The sequence below is a fragment of the Rhinolophus sinicus genome, chromosome X, assembly GCF_036562045.2.
Source record: "Rhinolophus sinicus isolate RSC01 chromosome X, ASM3656204v1, whole genome shotgun sequence".
Taxonomy (NCBI): Eukaryota; Metazoa; Chordata; class Mammalia; order Chiroptera; family Rhinolophidae; genus Rhinolophus; species Rhinolophus sinicus.
Genome location: NC_133768.1, coordinates 32,973,509 through 32,982,808, shown reverse-complemented (window position 1 = coordinate 32,982,808; position 9,300 = coordinate 32,973,509). Strand labels below are relative to the sequence as shown.

The window sequence follows — 9,300 nt, the reverse complement described above, 5'->3', positions numbered from 1 at the left end:
CTGGTGGGCGGAGCCTAACTGATGGATGGAAGGCCCTGCCAACGATAGGCAAGGATTACGGAGCCGGGCACTGCCGCCCCGCGGCCGGTGACGACCGGTCACGAGATGGAGGGTAGGACGGATGTTGGGGGCGGGGGAAGATGGATCCTGTCGAGGGGTCCGGCGACCCGGCAGAGTGGGGCTGCCTCCCAGGTAAGGACCCTTTAGCCAGTCTCGGGTGACGGTCTCCAACTGAGGTGTCTGTCTTTTCCGGTCGCGTGGCTCCGCCCCGCCCCGGGTGTAGCTGTGGAAGCTGCGAGGCTGGTTTGAGTTTCGTTCTAACAATTACACTGATGCTGAGCACGTGCTGGGAGGAAGCCAGCCGCCTCGGGGAACCCCTGCCCTCCAAGTAGGGCACGACGAATAAGTTTTAGTATAAATACGTCGTGAATATTTCATGGTACATACTTATGCTAAAAAACAAAAAATGTATTCGTTGTTTGAAATTCAAATATACCTGGATGTCCTGTATTTTGATTTGCTAGATCTGGCAACCCTACCCTCTAAGACTTTCCGATCTACCAGGAGTGATGTGACAAGAACATTAGTTACTTACTTTTTGTATTGATTCACTCAATGTTCAGTGAGGGCTAGACATACTAATTAAACCAGGATCCTCCCTTCCCACAGCTCATCATTTTTTGCCCATGATTGAGGAATGAAGTGACGCAGTGTAGCATCTGTGGTCAGAAAGTGATGCCCCAGCTGATGACCTTGAAAAATGGATGTGGTTTCAATATGCAAGGATAGGCAATGGTAGCAAAAACTAAGTTGTAGCAGGGAGAAAGTCTTGTCAGGTTGAGGGTTAACTGTTTAACCAAAAAAGAGATTTATGGGGGAGGGGGCACATAAAGCTGAAAATTTCAATCAGGGACATATTTATCGAGGATGTTGAATTTTTTTTTCAGTTGTACAAAACAATGTAATAGTTAAACATTTATCATTTATATCCCTCACACAGTGATAACGCCCCCAATCTCCTACATCGCACACAGCCATTACATTTCTACTGCCTCTATTCCTAATGCTGTACTCCACTTCTTGTACAGCATTGTAGTTGACATTCATTATTGTTCAGCTTCAGCTTCAGGTGTACAATGCAGTGATCAGGCATCTACATCATCCCTGAGATGGTCTCCCTAATGAGACAAGTGTCCATTGGATCCCTACAAAATCTTTACAACATTATTGATTACATTCCCCAAATTGACTTTTGTATCCCCGTGGCAATCTTGTGGTTACTGACTGTGCTTTCTAATCCCCTCACCTTCCCCCTTATCCCCACCCTTCTTTCCATCTAGCAACCCTCAGTTTTTCCTCTATGTCTCTGAGACTTTCTGATTAGTTCATTCATTTATTCTTTTCTTTAGATTCCACATATGAGTGAGATCATATGGTATTTGTCTTTCTCTGTCTGGCTCATTTCACTTAATGTTCTCTAGGTCCCTCCATATTGTTGCAAATGGTAAGATTTCATTCTTCTTTATGGCTGTGTAATACTCCATTGTATAAATGTACCACAGTTTCTTAATCCAGTCGTCTACCAGTGGGCATTTCGGTTGTTTCCATGTCTTGGCTATTGTATATAGTGCTGCAATAAACATAGGGGTGCTCACTCAACTCAACTCCAAAAAACAAACAACCCAATTAAAAAATGGGCAGAGGACATAAAGAGACATTTTTCTAAAGAGGAAATACAGATGGAAAACAGACATATGAAAAAGTGCTCAACCTCACTAAGCATCAGAGAAATGCAAATAAAAAACACAATGAGCTACCACCTCACCCCAGTCAAAATCGCTATCATCAATAAATCAACAAACAACAAGTCTGACGAGGATGTGAAGAAAAGGGATCCCTTGTGCACTGTTGGTAGGATTGCAGATTGGTGCAGCCACTATGGAAAACAGTATGGAGGTATCTCAAAAATCTGAAAATGGAACTACCTTATGACCCAGCAATTCCACTCCTAGGTATCTACCTGGAGAAATCCAAAACTCTAATTCGAGGATGTTGAATTTTACATAAAGGAACTACACTTCATTTGGTAGGAAAATGGGAGCCATTGAAGATGTTTAAGCGTTGTTCAGTGCACAAATGTAAGACTTGTTGGGGAAAAAATGCCCTGTTTCCTCAGTTTCCACTCTCCATTTTCTTGGGATTAACTGAGGGAGAAAAAGGAGAGTGGGTTGAAAACAGTGACTCCAGGAGTTTCTCAGGTAGCAGACCTATCCTAGCAAAAACTTGCCCAACTGAAAACTGGAATTAAAAGAACACTCCCCAAGTACTCAGGTTCGAACTTTCTAGAACCTACTGTGCTCACCAAAGCCACTCTCAGTTTAGGAATGGAATCTGAATTTCCTCACTCAACTTCAGGCAACTCTTGTCTCTCAAACTTGTTCTTTCAGAGGAGAATTTGCAGAAATGTGACTTTAAAGAAATCTGAAAGGGGAAAGGATTTTTTTCCATTAGGAATGTGGGTTACTAAAAATGTCTAAAGCAGCTAATTTTCTTACACCCCCCCCTTCTTCTGCCTCTCCCCACTCCAGTTCAAGCCGTTGTTTCTCAGTCTAGTTGTGTAGGACACAGCTCCCTGGCCCATGCTGGTATTATGAGTCTTGCGTTCCCCCCGGCTGAGGCAGTCGGTTGCCAGTCATCGGTTGGCTGCTCACAGCAGCCCACGGCAGCCCACAGCAGCCCACGCTGGCTGCCAGCCACTCATGCTGGCTGCCGGCCACTCACACTGGCCACCGGCCACTCCTGGCAGCACACAGCAGCCCATGGCAGCCCACGGCAGCCCAGTTCCAGGGAGAGCCATTGTTCACAATCTTAGCTGTAGAGGGCGCAGCTTACTGGCCCATGTGGGAATCGAACCGGGCGACCTCAGCGCTAGGAGCACAGCGCTCCAACCACCTGAGCCACTGGGCTGGCCCAAGAGCAGCTAATTTTCAAAACATCAATTCTGAAATGACTGGCTTGAAAAAAATAAATATCCAGAATTTAATCAATTTTTTAATTCATTTTTTAGCATGATAGAGTCATTTCTCTATCAACTAAAATTTCATTCTTTGTCCACCTTGCCTTATATCCTAGAACAGGTTCTAGACCAAAGGCCCTGAAAGAGCTTGTCTAAATAAACCTTATTTAGGGGCATAATCAGCTAAAAGCGGAGCAGAGCTGCAGTTTCATCCAGCCTAAAGAAACGGAAAGGAGTGAATTTTTCTGTTCTTGAAAGAGTTCTAGGATATTGTTATTTTGAAGAAGAACAAAAATATTGTAAATAGTTTGGTATAAAATAAATCCCTCCTCTGAAATTAGACAAACTTTTTCTCAGTGATTTGAAGAAATCTGGATTACACATTATCTATTCATAATTAAGAGGGAACTGTATAAAATTGAATAAATAAATTTATGTTGAAAAAATAAAATAAAAAAATCCCTCCTCTTTCCCCTCCAAGAAAACTTCAAAATCTCACAATCTTTCATACTCTATGTCTTGAGAAATAACATCCTTTTCTGAGCTAAGGGTGAATCGCTTATTGTTTAAATCTAAAGCCCCTTTTCGTCTGAGGTCTTAAAGGGGCAATGTTGCTTTTTATAATCTTGGATTCCAGCACGATAAACACTGTAGGAAGCCTTCTCTTTATTTCATAGATTGAGAGATTGAAACCTAGAGGAAGGTATATGTACTCAAAGTCACATTCTGGAACTAAGGATATACAGAATAACCCATGTCGAGACTGAAGAAAAAAAATAAATAACATCATAAAAATAAAAAATAAAAAAAGTCATATTCTGAATCATCGGTAGTTCTGCTTTATGAATGCAGCCATTCGGATTCACGCTATAGCACTCAGAAAACAATCGGTGATGTGTGGTTAACTTTTCCTTTGAAACATTTAGAGGTGGATATGTGTGTGGCAGGATAATATTTGAAGGAATGACCCATATGTTAGCCTAAAAGAAGCCTCCTCCCCCACCCTCACCACACCTCTCCTCTTAAGCCAAATAGCCAAGACTTGAGCCATCCATTGCCCTGAGGGGAGGACTCTCAGAAGAACCCCAAAACAAAAATGTCAAATTCTTGGCTCTTGAATTCAAAAGCAGAGGTTCAGATATAAGATCTGAAAGAATTTGTATATAATTCAGTTTGCTTCCCTAACTCTCCCCCTGCCCACGTCCCATTAATTCCAACAGTAAATTCTGAGTGATCGCAGATAGAGCATGGTAAGGTGGCCTGGTCCCTGCAAATTGGCCATCAGGAAGCCCTGTGGAGGCCAAGATCATGTCATGCCCCCAGACCATGCAGCCCCCACTCAAAATTAAAATTATTTCTTTTCAAAAGACACCATATACAGAATGGAAAAGTGAGGGGGAGGAGAGAGTAACTTGACAGTGGAGAAATCTAGCAAACACTACCTCAGCTGGGTGATCAGAGTCAACATCAACAGTGACAAACCATATTGATAGTATGTACCCTGGATATGATGTGATGAAAATGGCACTTTACCTCTGTGGCCTTCCTCCCTAAGCCCATAACCCCAGTCTAATCATGAAAAAAACATCAGACAGATCCCACTTGAGGTGCATCCTACAAAATATCTGATGAGTACTCAAAACTGTCAAGTTCATCAAAAACAAGGGAATTCTGGGAAACTGTCACAGCCAAGAGGGGCCTAAGGAGACATGACAATTGAATGTACTATGGGGTCCTGCAACAGAAAAAGGAAATCTGAATAAAGTATGGATTCTATTATGGTTAATTATAATGTATCAACATTGGTTCATTAATGGTGACAAATGTACCATACTAATGTATAGATGTTAATGATAGGGAAAGCTGGGTGTGAGGTATACGGGAACTCTGTACTAGCTTCTCAATTTTTCTGTAAATCTAAAACTATTCTAAAAAATAGTCAATTAAAAAAAATACCATAAAGTGAAAATACAAGCCACAAAATGGAAAAAGAAAAGTTGTGTCCAGAATATATAAATCATTCCTACAAATCAATAAGAAAAAGACAACCTGACAGAAAAATGGGTGGCAGACTTGAACAGGTGCTTTACAGAAGAGGAAATCCCGAAGGCCAGTAAATATATAAAAAAATGCTTAACCTCATTAGTAGTTAAGGGAATGCAAATTTGAAACCATGAGATACCACAACACACTACTAGACTGGCAAAAGTCTGACCATGCCAAGTATAGGCAAGGGTTATGAATCAGCTGAAACTTTCATAACATGCTGGTAGGAGTAAAAATTGGTACAATGATTTCTGAAAACATTGCTTATTAGTTTAAGATATACATATTCTATAACCCAGCAGTTCCATTCCTTGGAATAAAGACTACGGGAATATGCACTTATATGAGCCAGAATGCCTGTACTAGAATGTTCATAATAGCCAAAAACTGGAAGAAATTTAAATGTCCGTTAACAATAGGATGGATAATAAATTGTGGTATATTTCATATAATGGGATACTATAACAATGAAAAGGAATAAGTATAAATAATATAGTATCACATACGTTATATATCATCTATATTATACTATATATCACTTATATGTTATATATAAATATAAATAAGAAATGAACAGTATGATTACATTTATATAAAGTTCAAAAACAGGCAAAAAGAAACTATATTGTTTATGGCTATAGCATAGGTGGTCAAAGTATAAAGAAAAGCAAGGAAATGATTACCATAAAAATCTGGGGGGTGGCGGAAAGGGGGGATGTGTCTGAAAGGGACATGCAGAAAGGTTTGGAAATGCTGGTCAATGCTGAAGTGGTGGTCGTTACACTAGTGTTCATAACTACCCATATTCTGAACATTGATGTTCATTGTGTGTTATATTTTACAATAAGGTTTTTAAAAATCTAGTTTGTTTTTTTGTATCCTGAGAAGGCATATCTCCCTTTGACTACTATTGTATGTGACTTCATTTTATGTTTGGAGAATGTTATTTTACAAAACACGTCTTCAGTGCGTGTGGAAGTTTCCAAAGGCCAGTGTTGTGGTTGGCATGTTAACAGCTGTCGTCCAAGAGATCTTAGGCATGGTATCTACCATGGGAATTCACTGCAGGGCACAACCCAGGCCTCAGCCTTCCCGTCAGAAAGCCCCAGGTCCATCAGGTCCTAGCGTGACTCTGACTCCATGACATTGACCCAAAACAACAAACTCATAAGATCTTAATGTTGCAAAGAGCATTTTGTTCATTTACGATGAGCTGTATAAGTATGTCATAGTCTACATATTCATGTCAACCTAATCAGTGTATTGTCTCCCCAAATGCAAGTGACACGGGAATCCTACTTACTCGAAATTAACTTGGTGGGTATAAAATCAGAGCAAATATTTAATGCATTAGGCTCTGTTGTATGCACCTGCACCGCTGGAACTACTCCCCCACCCCAGGCAGACTGGATATTTGTGTCAGACTGACGGGGCACTGGAATAAGCCACTTTTGGGGGGTGGCTGCATATACCTCTCCATTCATGAGAGCTTCCCAGTCGCTTCCGTGGTCCCTGTCATGTTTGTTTTCCTGATTAAAGCCTGAGTGAGACAGAGGGCAATCTTATTTCTAAGTTTCAGTGGGCACTTTATCTCACTGAGCCACTGGATACTGACTTCTGTGACTTTGGGATAATTCTCTCCAACCCCCCACCCCCACCCCCAGAAACCCAATCAAAAGCACGGTGTCTTCTGCGTCTATGATGATAGAACCCAGAATATTCATTATCTCTGAGGGTGAGGGAGGAAAACTGAGACAGGACACAAGGGAACTTTCTCAGGTGATGGAAATGTTCTGTATCTTGATCTGGATGGTGGTTACATGGAGGGATATACATAGATGAAAACACAACAAGCTGTTCACTTAAGATTCGTACATTTTACCATATGCAAGTTACGCCTAAAAAGTTTTAAAAGTAGAGTATTCTCAGTTTGCACCTAGTGGATGAGCATATTTCCACTAACATGAATAGAAGCCATCATCTGTTTTAGTTTGTTCATTCACTCACTAATTTATTCATTCATGTATCCAATGTTGTGTGTTTACAATGTGCTCTGTGAACTCTGGGCCCTGCTAACTTAGAGCCGAACCTCGGAAAAATAGCTGAGCGTTTATATCCCATTTGAAGGGGGAAAGAGGGGAAAAGCTTCTTTTCATACGGTTCACCTCCAAGTTAGCAGGGGCCAGTGATCACAGAGCGCATTGTAAACACACATTGGATAGATACATCAATGAATAAATGAGTGAATGAACAAATTAACAAATGATGGCTTCTATTCATACATGAAGAACGAAATGGAGGGAACCTGCTAGTGAAGTGATCACAGTAAGTTCAATTTCCAGATAATAACAAGGTCAAGAACACAGCAAGACCATGCCTCAGCCCCAACTGTTTTTAAGTCAGTCATCTGAGCAGGCCCTCTGCCCTCTATTTCCCCCATCAGCTCCCCTTCTGTCTTCTGCCTTCCCCGTTCCGCTTCGGACCCATGGCCTACCCACACTTTCTCTTAACCACACCTTGATTCCCTTTTCTCTCAGGTCTTCTCTTAGAATTACTGGGCAAAACCCTGATCCTGCAACCATATGGCTTCCCACTTTCGCTGCTGTGAAAACTCCTCTATCCCCACAGGTTGGCTCTCAGCTGGGCCCTCACACCTTCCTGACCATCCTTTCTCCTGACCTAGTCACTGCCTCCTCCCTTCCTCTCCTGCCCCCACAGCTATTTCAAGCTTCCAGCAATGTCTTCAAGCCCCTATCCCATCTCCCCCTTTAGGAGACTACACGCCTCGCCCCAGCCAGCTGTTGGGCATCCATCCTGCTGACCTTAAGGGGAAAGAGTCTCGACTTGGGAGCTGCATTGGTGATTACCGATCCATTACCAGCATCAGGAAACCAACTGTGCTCCCTCTTCTCTCATCACCTCTGACAGCTACTTCCCCTTCTTATGAATGAAAATCTCCCTTCTCCAGATATCCTCCCTTACCCTTGGGAGGGCCACCCCAGGAACTCTGCACACGGCAACCTGTGGGGGCGCCTTGCACTGACCCATACCCAGCCATTAGTGAGATTAGTGAGAGCAGAGAGGGCAGCATCTCAGTCTTGCTTTGCACTGTTGCTGGCATTCCCCCCCCCCCCGCCCCCCTTCCCGCTTCCTGTGCCTGGGGTTGAGGAGAGAGGCCGGGAGCCGACTCAACCTCCTGTTTCTAACTCACCCGTTGTTCAGATGTCTGGTTTGACATTTGTTCTCTTTGTCCACTGTCAGACTGTCTCTTGGTGCCCAGATCAGCCTTCCACTTGCAGTTTGCTTGTTTGCTTGTTGTAATACACTTTTTAGTTTAGAATAGTTTCAGGCTTACAGACAAGTTGTAAGACAGTACAGACTTCCCACATACCCCACACCCAGTTTCCTCTATTGTTAATATGTTTGTATGGTATATATTTGTCATAACGAATGAACTGATAGTAATGCATTATTATTAACTAGAGCCCATACTTTCTTCATTCAGATTCCCTCAGTTTTTACCTAATCCATCTGGAGTTTTGATTCATTTCCTTCTTTTCTCTGCTTCTGAACTTGCCTTGGCCTGGGCACGATGCTCTCTGCCTGCGGCCCCTCCCCTCCACCCCCTCTGCCCCCAGTTCTCTCTGCCTCAGCCCTCTCCCCTGCAATGGCAGCATGAGCAGGTGAGCCTCTCAGCCCTGGAATCCCCAGCGATCTGCAGTTCTGACCCTACACTCGTACCCGGCGCTATCACAGTGTTTCCTGCAACCATCACATTCTTCCCTCTGGTACTCACGTTAAGTCAATTTGTACCGAACTGAAATAGTTCGATACATACTTGGCTTAATCAGAAATAATTTGGTTACAAGTGACTCATTCACTTACCTTAAGACCTTAACAAAAACAGGGATCCTTTATTGGCAGGACCTAAGGGTATATAACAACAGTGTTGCCTAAGGAGCTCATAAGAACGCTGACTCGGTTATCCAACTACCTGTGTGACCTTGGACAAGTTACTTTACCTTTCAGGGCTCAGTTTCTTCATCTGTGAAATGGGATAATGACAATAAAGGTGTCAACCCCATAGATCATGTGAGGATTACAGTTCATACACATACAGCACTTAGAATAGTGCTTGGCATAGTGAGTGCTCAGTTATCCTCAGCTATAATGACGGTGAGGATGAGGATGATGATAAGGGTATATCTCAAGGAAGAACCAAGGGGTAGGAGAAGCAT

General features: G+C 42.6%; 1 long non-coding RNA gene across 7 annotated transcripts in view; it reads left to right on the top strand.

The window, feature by feature from the left end:
* Positions 1-34: 34 nt before the first annotated feature.
* Positions 35-9,300, top strand: part of LOC141569749 (uncharacterized) — a 77,300-nt gene continuing 68,034 nt past the window's right edge. For all 7 annotated transcript variants that reach the window (XR_012493542.1, XR_012493539.1, XR_012493540.1 and 4 more), the window contains exon 1: positions 35-192. This is a non-coding gene — a long non-coding RNA (uncharacterized LOC141569749). The remainder of the gene's footprint in view (positions 193-9,300) is intronic.